Consider the following 11,868-nt stretch of genomic DNA (forward strand, 5'->3'; position numbering starts at 1 on the left):
TTAACTCAATCGTTTTATAGTAAATAGACGCAATTTTTTATTTAAATTAGGAAAATGACAATTTAACCAAAAATTGTTTTTGCATTCTTGGAAAACTTAATTACTTTAAATATATTTCTATCACCAAACAAGAAAACACTATATTTAAAAAATATTTATTTACACTAGTCAAGTATAAAAAATCGAAAAGGTAAACATTAGGTACTGTGGATGTGCAGTAGAATTCAAGTTAAAATATATATTTATAAGGTTTTTTCTTCTTAAAAACATTTTCAATTTTAACTATAAAATTTAAACATAAGTCACTCATTTTCAAAAAAAAAATTAATTAATTTCGTTTAGCGCATCCTCATAATAATATTGCTAAAAACTATTAATATTATTGTAGAATCTTAGTTATATTCAATGAATTTGAAAAGTCTAGCTAAAAATAGTTACGTCATAAAGTATAAAAGTTTGTTTTAAAAGTTTAAATTGGAATTGAGTTGTACTAAGCTAATTTAAAGTAAAATATAAAACAAAATTGCTAAAACAAAAACATTTAAAATAGTAGAAATTTTTTACCTGAAACTAAATTTTTTACCTGAAACTAAATTTTTTAGCATTATTATTCTGAGGATACGCTAAACAATATTAATTAATAAAAGTTTTTATGAAAATGAATGACTTATGTTTAAATTTTTAGTTAAAACCAGTACCAAAACCAAACTATTTTCAATTTTCTACCAAGGTAGTATACAAGATTTTAAATTTTACTTAATCAAAACATTTTCAAACAGTGTACGGTCGGCTATAATCCTTTTCTTAAATTATTTGCGAATACTTGCATTTTTTAAATAAAAAAAGCAAGCTTTTTAAGTCGTTTAACATGCAAGCGTAAGTCTTAAGACTTATAAAATATAAAATATAGGTAAACTTACTTTACTTTATAGTGTAAAAATTGTGATCTAAAAATTAGAAAGTAAATTATTTGTACATATATAATACCTTGTTTTGTTTTAAATTCGTAGATACTGCATTATACTTTAAATATAAAGTAAAGCAAATTTACTTATTATTTAAAGTATAATGCAGTATTACTTTATACAAAGTACAGACACTACCATGGTATACTTACAATACCCAACCGATCAAATTCCACCCAAAATATTTTTTATTATTTTTGTTTATATTTCATTTTGTTTTTTGTTTTATTTTTTTTTTTACAATCACTGTTACCCCTAAGTTAGGGCGGTCATGTTTTCTTTTTTGATTTTATTTTGTTTTAATTTGATTGATCGGGTGGGAATTGCGCAGGTTGGAACTAAAGGTGTCCCACTGCTATATTTCAAAGTTGATCAAGTTTAGAATATATGGTGATATTGTCACCCAAATATTACATACAAATACATAATTTTGCTTAAAAGCTAAATTCAATTTTATTATATCAAACTTTTAGATCCGTGTGCAAACACTAGCTCTAGTTTAATGTTTTTGCTTTATTACTTAGTTTAAAAACAAAATAATTTTAGGAAATGCATCAGTCTAAATTTTATTTTGTTTAGGTATTAAAAATACACGTTTAAACACTTTATTAGGACTATTAAACAATAAAAAAAAATTAAAATGCTTTTTATTTAGAATTTAAGTTTGTTTATGTTAATCATGGCGGAGTTTTACTTTTAAATTTTAGTGATAGTGGTTTTAGTCAATATGGTTCAATACAAGATACATTTAAAAAAAAATTTTTTGAGTAAAAAATAAACGTAAGTACTTAAAATTAATCGTAAACTCTTAAAACGGATAAACCTTTATTTTAGTACAAAACATTCATAAATTAAAATTATAGTATTAGCGTTTTACAGGTTATATATTTTTAATTGTCCTGGAAAAAACGTTAAAAAGTATCCAAATGGTGTGCGACTAAATAACCGAAAGGTTTTTTGTACACCAGGTCTTTGTACCGAACATTTTGAGCGCTTTCTTTTTTCGTTTATTAAACTAATTTAGTGAAAAATTAATGAAAAATTATATAACAAAAATTTTATCAGTGACAACTAATAATAGTTTTAATTTAAATGTTATAAACTAATTATTTGACAATTTAAAACTATAATTTAACAAAATTTTATAGCAATCGCAGATTGAAATGAAAGTATAAATATAAATTAAACTTATTATTTTTGTTAGACATCGTAGACATACTTTCTTAAGCTTTGAAATATTCAATCAGTCTGATACAATTTTAGTTAAATAATTAGTGATAGAAGTTTTTTTTTTATCAAACAACTACTAAAGCAAAATATGAATAGTTTTTATTCTTCATTTCTTACTTTTTTAAGCGTTTTGACTAAAGTTATAAATAAAACATTTTTAAGTTTTGGTTTTAATCACTTAGTTATTGTATTAAGTTTTTTTATTTTATTACTGTACTGTTTTTTCATATTTCTTTTTTATTTTCACTTGTGACAGTAAGTTTTGTTTCAAATAGTTCCTTAACTGTTTTTCCTAATAACTTTAATTAGAAAACTACCGAAATATCTAAATTTTACATACTTTTTTAAAATTTTAATAACTTGAATATTTCAATGCTAATTTATAATAATAAGATATACCATCCTTACGTAATAAATTTTGGACAGCAAATGTTTAGTTTCAACAATGATATAAAACATCAATTGCCATTCATTCTCTATCATTGACAAATAAAGAAACATATTTCGGTGCCACACAACATGGCTAAAATATTAATTATATGAATTTACAAAAATAAAGTGAACGGTTTAAGTTGTACTTGTTTTAATGTAAAAAATGTTGCTACAAATATATAAGTTTATATTTATATATTATTATGTAAATGCTGAAATGGAAAAGCTCTCTAAAATAAACTGTAGGTGCCAATATATATTAATACAATGTTTTACTACTAATACAAATGTTTCACTGTTTTAATAGACAGAACAGCTCTTCAGTTAGTTTATTACAATAATATCTTAAATCATAAATTAAGATGTATATGAAATAAACAGAAAACTTTAAGGATTGTTACGTCACTAAATGAATCATAAAAATATTTAAGATACACTAAGCTTGCATAAACATTCAAATTTATTTAAAATAAAAGCTAGAAAAATGTTTACAATCAATAAAAAGTTCATTTTGTTTATTTAAAGCTAGATTTGAGTTTAATTCTGAGATTTCGTGTTTTAATGTTGCAGATGTTTTAAATTAAATTTACTTTTTGTTTAAATTGAATTTGTTTTTTGTTCGTGCTAAAATTTTCTAGTTAATGCTAAAATCATCATTTCTATCCTTCAAATCCCATATACATTTCAAAAGCGTAGTTTTTAGTCTGTATTTACTCTTGTTAAAAGAACTTTTATGCCGCGTGTACCTACTTTTAAACGATAAACCTGATGAGCCAACATACTGCTTACTTTTCTCCGATGTCGCTATATAGATGAAATTTGTTAATAAACTAATGCCATCTACCTTGCATTTATCTCTGAAGTTACACTGCTTTTGTTCCTCTACCTTATCCTCTAACATTTTGCGATTATGAGACATTATCTGGCTCTCCTTATTTGGCATTCAACGAGTTTATGGTAAGGGTGCGTTGGGCCAAAGTTTCGGCTGACAATTTCCAGGAACTGTTTACCGATTTTTGTCTCTACCGACAAACAAAATGGTTGCGTGAAGTACAGGATGTTTTTATTTTTGGTGTTTTCACTGTTACCAGCGTTATATTTCAATTTGTTAACTAACTCTTCCTGGCTATTTCGCTCTGTTAAAAGTGCTCTCATCCTTAGATATAATTATCAACCTTTTGCTGGTGGATTTAGGTGACAACATGTCATTTGATTCAACATTGACATATGTCGCTTGGAAATTTGGTTTCTGTATGGTGCATAAGTGTCATTGCGAGGTCTAGCTCTACATCCATATGTATATACATAAAACATTAAGTTTTCAAATACAATTGCTTCACTGTTCTGTTAAAAAGAAAAGGTCTTCAGTTTGTTTATTGTAATAATATCTTGTAACATAAATCGAAATGTAGACGAAATTAAGCAAAAACTTTAAGGATCATTACGTCACTAAATAAATCATTAAAAAGTATAAGACACACTAAGTTTGCATAAATGTTGAAATTATTTTAGTATAAGCTTAAGCTTATGTTTATATATATATATATAATTATGTATAATTTTATTGCTGTACTTACAAATTTGCTTTTCATTAAATAAAACTTGGCTGAAGACGCGTATTAAACGCAGAAACAGCTGTCTAAAGCAAAAGTTTATTTTGTGTATTTTACTTCTATAAGTGTTTTACATATCTATATATAGAAAACAATATGATTATTCAAACTAAATCACTTTCTACTGAGACAACTTAAAGGGCTTTTAAATAATTTATTAGGAAAATAAGATTTTAAAAATTCCAGTACATACGTTTCACAAAAACAAAAAAGATTCTTTTTAATAATTAGCTGGTCCAATTAAAAGTACTTACAATAAATGTTATTTAAATATAACCAAAGTGTTTTTTTATTTTTAATTGAACCAGCTGAAGATTAAAGACAATATTTTTTGTATTTATGAAACGTATGTACTGGATTTTTCAAAGTCGAATCTTCCTAATAAATGATATATATACATAAAGTTTACTTTACGACGTAAAAACTTGCACAACTCGAGTTTCGTGCCTACGCATTCCTGAACTGCAAAACAAGTTCAAAATAAAGCACAAAACAAAACACTCAGATGAAAGTTAAAACTTAAGCATAGATACATTATGATGTAATTACTGTTATATTTCAGTTTAGAGAAAACTGTTAAAAATCATGCAAAACTGCTTGTTCAAAAATTAACTCACCAATCGACAATAAACTGGCAAAAATTCACAAAGCTTCAGTGAGTGACTACAAATTTGAACAAAAAATAGAATATGATAAAAAAAAGATAAAAAGTTAAGTACAAATTTAATTTTTTAATTAAAATGAAGTGAAACTAAAACTTATCAAACTTCAAAAGCGTTTTTTAATGCCTACAAGACGATATAAACTCGCTACTTTTGTTTTGGTTTCTCTTATCTTTCAGTGCATATACAACGGTTGTTACTTCTTTGAAACACAGTCTACATATCGGGCTATTACCGTCAGCTATAGGCTGTGCTCTTTTTATAACTTCCCAGGATATTTCAAGTTCAATGCCGCTGCCCTTTAAGCAACAAACATGCTTTGAAAGCTCAGTCTCATTTTCATGTATGCCGCCTTTAAAGGATTTTTTATGATTGGCATACCTGAATCTGAACTGAGTCAAGCACAAGCCGATGTAGAACCTCATATCAACGTCAGAGTTAACTGTGGCCCTGTAAACGATGTTCTCCAAACGGCAATTGCCCCCTTTCAAAGCATATTTACAACTTTAAAATTACGTCATAATGTATTTATGCTTAAGTTTTAAACTTTCATTTGAGTGTTTTGTTTTGTGCTTTATTTTGAACTTGTTTTGCAGTTGAGGAGTGCCTAGGCATGAAAATTGAGTTCTGCAAGTTTTTGCATATTGAAAAAACTTTTTTATATACATATATTTATATATATATATATAAGATGTAACGTTATAAGGCGTTAAATCCTGGAGATCCTGATAAGCTAAGCTTATCGGAATGTATATCACAGATGTTCTTGTGCTAAAACTTTATTTCAACTAACGGCGTTTCACTGCTCTCAAATAAATTTAAGAACAGATCTACGGAGTCTATAAAATGTTAACACACATTAGAAAAAAAGCAGAAAAAAGCATGTATAATTATGTATAGTATTTATCTAGGTAGTAACTATAAATGGACTTTATGGTTTAAAAACAAAGTTTGGGATAAAAGCATAAAATTATAAAATTGTCTACAAAAAAAACAAATTTAATAAAAGTAGGCACTAACCTCAAAAAGCTCTAAGAATAGGCAAATTTTAAAAATGAAAATTAAATTGAGTTGTGCAGAAATTTAGTTGCATGAGTAATGTTAAAACTTTAATACAATCGCACAACAAAACAGTAATTTCAAATTTTAAAAGTAGACATATCAAAGCTAACACAAATAATAACTCTAGTAATAAAGTTAGTAATAACGTAGATATGAACAATATTTCTAATTATACTAATCAAATTAATAATAACAGTAATAATAATAATAATAATAATAATTTTAATAACAGTAATAATAATGATAATCCTAATAGTAAAAATTTTAATTATATTAACAATAATGTAAAACATATTAAAACTTTAAACATTAAAGATATAAGCTATAATGATAACTTTAATATTAATGATAATGAAAATATCCATATCAATAGTACTAACAATAGTGTAGATTATAATAATCAACGTATAACTAGAAGTATTTCTAAAATGATAAAAGAAAACTTAGAACAAGTAAGTGATAATAGCGCTAAAAGTATAAGTAAAATGCATAACAATAAAACTATAAATAAATATTCAAAACCAACTAACCCTAATAGTAATAAGTTAAGTAATACGCCTAAAACATGTAATTGCCGTAAACTAAACAAAGATAACTGCCCATTAAAAGGTAATTGTTTAATTAAAAATGTAATTTATAAAGTTAAAGTTGAAAGTAAGGGCCCAGATAAAATTTATATCGGAAGTACAGCAGGTAGTTTCAAGGATAGATATGCTAATCATAAATATACTTTTAAAAATATAAATAAAAAACAAAGCACGCGTTTATCGGATTATGTCTGGAGCTTTTTTCACAGGTACGGTAAAAGGCCAAACATGGAGTGGAGTATTGTTTCTAAGATCAAACATGCATCCAACGGAGTAAGTAGAATTTGCCCAACTTGCAATACAGAAAGAGCAGTAATTGCAGCAGAAGATAAAGACCTACTTCTGAATAAGCGGCAAGATTTATCGAATATCTGTCCCCATAACCGACGATTCTACTTTAAATAACTCTGTCTATTTATGTACTAATTTATTTCACAAAACTCACATATACTTGCAAGTTTAATACTTCATGTTTTTAAGCTGTATAAATTATTGAACAATTTGTTAAAATTATTATGACGTAACATTTCTGCACAACTCAATTTAATTTTCATTTTTAAAATTTGCCTATTCTTAGAGCTTTTTGAGGTTAGTGCCTACTTTTATTAAATTTGTTTTTTTTGTAGACAATTTTATAATTTTATGCTTTTATCCCAAACTTTGTTTTTAAACCATAAAGTCCATTTATAGTTACTACCTAGATAAATACTATACATAATTATACATGCTTTTTTCTGCTTTTTTTCTAATGTGTGTTAACATTTTATAGACTCCGTAGATCTGTTCTTAAATTTATTTGAGAGCAGTGAAACGCCATTAGTTGAAATAAAGTTTTAGCACAAGAACATCTGTGATATATATATATATATATGTATAAACATCAGCTTAATTTGCACTAAGACATATTTAAAAACTATACTCATATATATCTATTAAAAAAAAATTAAAACACGATACTTATATCTCTGAATATTAGAAAAAATATCTAAGTATTACCATAGTTTTATAGATTTTTATTTAATTTTACGTATATTCTCATTTGGAATAATTAATCTTAATTTGAATAAAGCTAATTTATCTACCTTGTAAAGAGTTTTTTTAAGATTAAATCTAAAAAATATTTTATTTAAATATTTAGACTTTTATTTTAATGTTATTCATTTTTTCAGTTTTATCCAAAGCTATATATTTAGAGAAATATCAATTGCATTTTTGTTTGAGTTTAGATAGAAAATACAAGAGCAGAAGCACAACGATTGGTTATATGCAGGCTTCTAGCTTGGTACGTTTCTGCAAATCTGCAGAAACTTATACAATTTTGCAAAAAAAAAAGCGTTTTTATTTTAATTTTTTTAGCTTAAAACGAACATGATTAGCTTAAAACGACAAAATCTTTAATACTTAACTTTACCCTCTTTATAGATAATTCTGTAATATAAGCTCTCTTTAGCACTTTTAGTGTCGAAAAATTGAGCAAATTAAACATTACTGCAGTCGCTTAAAAATATACATATAATTACTTAATTTAATATCAGTGAAATATACAAACCGAGAGTTAGAATCCGCCTCCAGAAAATATCACCACACGCGATCAATTCCCATCTAACGTAGTTATTTATTTTTTTATAACCTTTAACCCTTACTTTTGGTCAATAAGCGGCTTTCAGATTTGATTTCGCGAAATAATGTAATTAAATATTATAACAAATAATAAATGAAGTTTTTGTCTCTGATACTGTAGTTATAATTTACTAGTTAAACATTTGAAGTTTAACTAGTTTTGTCCCTGATATTGAAAATTAAATTTACTAGTTATAGTAGGGGATTTCTTTTTAATCTACAAAAAGACTCATTATTTATACTATGTTAAAGTATCTTTTAAACTAATTTTATTTACAATATGAAAGTAGAAAATACATTAATATAAGGTTTAACAAGTTAAATACAGTAGTTTTAGTCATAACTGTAATAAAATTTACTTTTACACAATATTTTTTTAGTTTTGTATTTTTAATATTATTTTCAAAACTACAGAAATTATATAATAAATGTAAATTTAAAAACTATTATTTAGTATCTTTATGTATATAGATGTTGCAGCTTAATTTACATTCATTAAATTCTTTAGTTTTAGATTTCAAATCTTATGTTTATGTATAAAATATATAGAATAAAACCAGTTTGAATCTTAAAATTAACTTCAACCTTTAACTTAAAAAAAAAATCATACTAAAAATCTTTCTTACAACATAATCTTAAAATATACCCACATAATTTAAAGCGAAAATAATTATTTGTTATTTATTAATTAAAATCTAACTCATGTGAATGTGTAGCAGGTCAGCAGGTCACATCGCATTTTTTAAATTTTTTTGTGCTAAAATTTAATCTAAAATTCCGAAAAGTTCACTAACTTATTAGATGCACTGTTTGTAATTTTTAATATATTAAACGTTTAAAACAAGTTGTTTAGTTTTAATTTTTTAGCATAATTTTAAACATATAGTTTAATACTTACTATTCATGTTTATTTAACTAGTATAAAATACCAACGATAAACTATTTTTAAAACATGTAGATTTTTTTTCAACATTTATATCAACATTTAAAATTGTAATAAAAATTCATCATATGGTTTTAAAATACTTTCATTTTATTTTTATCAAATTAAATACTTTCGCTGTTTTTAGCTGTAACTAAACATCTTACAAAATTTCGTTGCAAATTTCATTAATACTCAAAAACTAACAAAAATAAATCTGCGACTGACGTAATAACTTTAATATCACAATCAAAAGATTTAACTTAATCGTATATATAAAAGCTGAAATTATAATAAAATAAACTGGTGCATTAGGAGCACAGAAAGTAATAATTTTCAAAGCCACAAAATATGGCTAACCAATAAATATAAGTTGAAAACAAAAACTAAATACTACAATAACGCGATAGTTTTTCAAAAATTAAGCCAAAAAGACTCAACTAAAAGTTAAAGTAAAATGATTTATATTTTTTTATAGGTAGTTTATTAAATCTTAATTGAATGTTTAAAAGCAGGTTTTGGAACAATTTTTTTTTAATTTAAAGTAAAAAAATAACATTTTGATTACTTTTATTTATTTAAAACTATTCTGCGTAAGTTAAAATTTTTAAAAGATTAAAACTAAAACACAGGTAGATTTGGTTGATAGACATAATAGATGATGTAAAAAAATGTCAAATTCTTAACATTTCAAAATTTCATTTGTATTCAAATCAATACAACAAATTCTTTTTAAAACAAATAAAATAAGAATGTACTAAAGTGTTGATGTTTAGTGTTTTTTTTTGGTAGCTGTCTAAATTTCACGAGCGTACAAAATTGCACGAAGTTACTTTTGCACGAATGTACTTTTGCACGAGCAGATAATTTTGCACGGAGACAAACACATATTTTATTACATAGTTTTTTTTTCTTTACTATCAATGTTACCCCTAACCCCTACCCTATTATCGGTCGATAACTTAATTCTTTTTAGAATGTTTTTTTTATTTATTTTTTATTTATTTTTTTTTTACTATCACTGTTACCTCTAACCCTTACCCTCGGTCGGTAACATTTTTTTAAAATTATTTTTTATGTTTTTTTATCTAATAATTTGTAACCTATGGATGTAGGTACCTTAATATAAACTTAACCTATACTAAACAATGATACTAATAATACTTAAGGCTACTCAATATAAAACTAGGCATGACAATGAATGAACATGTTGTATTAAAGAGCAATTGCGAACACTAATAAAAATATAAATAACATCATACTTTAGAAACTACTTTAAATGTAGTCAAAACTTTACACACGAGTCGATCTAATACGAAATTTAAGAATGTATAAAACAAAATAAGATTTAACTACTTAATATGTAAAAAATAAATACTTCTAAAAAGTAACATTACTAACAAAACACTTTAAATAACAAAAGAAAATAATCTAAGTGTCTATTCAACATGAATAACATGTTTACTTCAGCAGGCTGTGGCTAGGATCTCCTACTACTTTCTGTGGCTGGTTTATATAGAAGCGTTCTTAACTTTTTTCAACATTACAACAGTAAGTTCTTGTTCGCACTTTATTTTCTCCTTATGTTAATTGTATTAAACTTGCATCAGTATAAAACTAGACCTTGCAAGCTTTCTCTTAACCGCTTGAACAAACAATAATATTAGCTCAAAACTTTCCATCAAATCTAAACAGTAATCAAGTGCAACTTGATATCCTGTTAAAAATTTTTTACTTCTTTTTGTTCTGTATATTTTTACTTTCGTGCAAAAATGTAACTGGTGTAAACTTAACTCTTGGTGCATAATCGTCTTCGTGCAATTTTGCTCCCTCCTGTAATTTTGTGCCATCGTGCAATTTTGTTCACTCGTGCAATTTAGTCCCCTCATGAAATTTAGTAACCTCGTGAAATTTAGTAACCTATTGAAATTTAGTAAACTAGTGTAATTTAGTAAACTCGTGCAATTTATAACCGACCCGTTTTATTTTCAAAATTTTAAACAAAAAATTGCAAAACAATCTCAAAAAAGTTGTGTAAACTCATTATAATTTACAATTTAGCAGTAATTTTGAAAAACTTTCATTTAATACTACTTTTATTTTCATTCTAAACTAAACCAATATAGAGTAACCAATTCTAGTAGAAGTGAACTTTATATTTTCATAAAAAAATTACTTATTGAACAGAAATGCTAGTCTTAAAAGTTTAAACCTAGCATATAAATTTTGAAAATCATAAAAATTATTTCTTACAATTTATTGGTCAGTAAGAATATGTTTGATACATATTTTAAGTCTTGCTTAGTAATACTTTTTTTCTTTTTACTTTTTAGTCATTTTCAATAATTCCTTCCTAAAGTATAGTATAAAGATATAATAAAATTTAAAATAATCGATGCTTACTTAACTGAAGCAAACTATGAAATATGCAATGTAACGAATATCTAAAACTAAAACTATAACTAAATTCAATACATAAGTCTTAAAAAAGTTTTTTAATTTAGATAGTAGTTCGTAAGTGAATTAACTTAAGTAAAACTTATAAGTTTAAAATGTCTTAAAGTTAAGAATATTTGTATTTATGTCTATTAGTTTTTAAATTAAAAAACTAAAACACTCCCGTATACCTTGACTATTGACACTGTCAATGTAGGAACCATAATTTTCAAAGCCAAATAAAGTGGCTACTTAATAAAAAAAAATAACTTATACATAACTAATTTCTTGATAACTAAAGCTTATTTACTTGAAAATAAGTTTAAGCTACTATTTTTA

The sequence above is a fragment of the Thalia democratica genome, chromosome 5 (assembly GCF_965202585.1).
Source record: "Thalia democratica chromosome 5, ktThaDemo2.hap1.1, whole genome shotgun sequence".
NCBI classification, from domain to species: Eukaryota; Metazoa; Chordata; class Thaliacea; order Salpida; family Salpidae; genus Thalia; species Thalia democratica.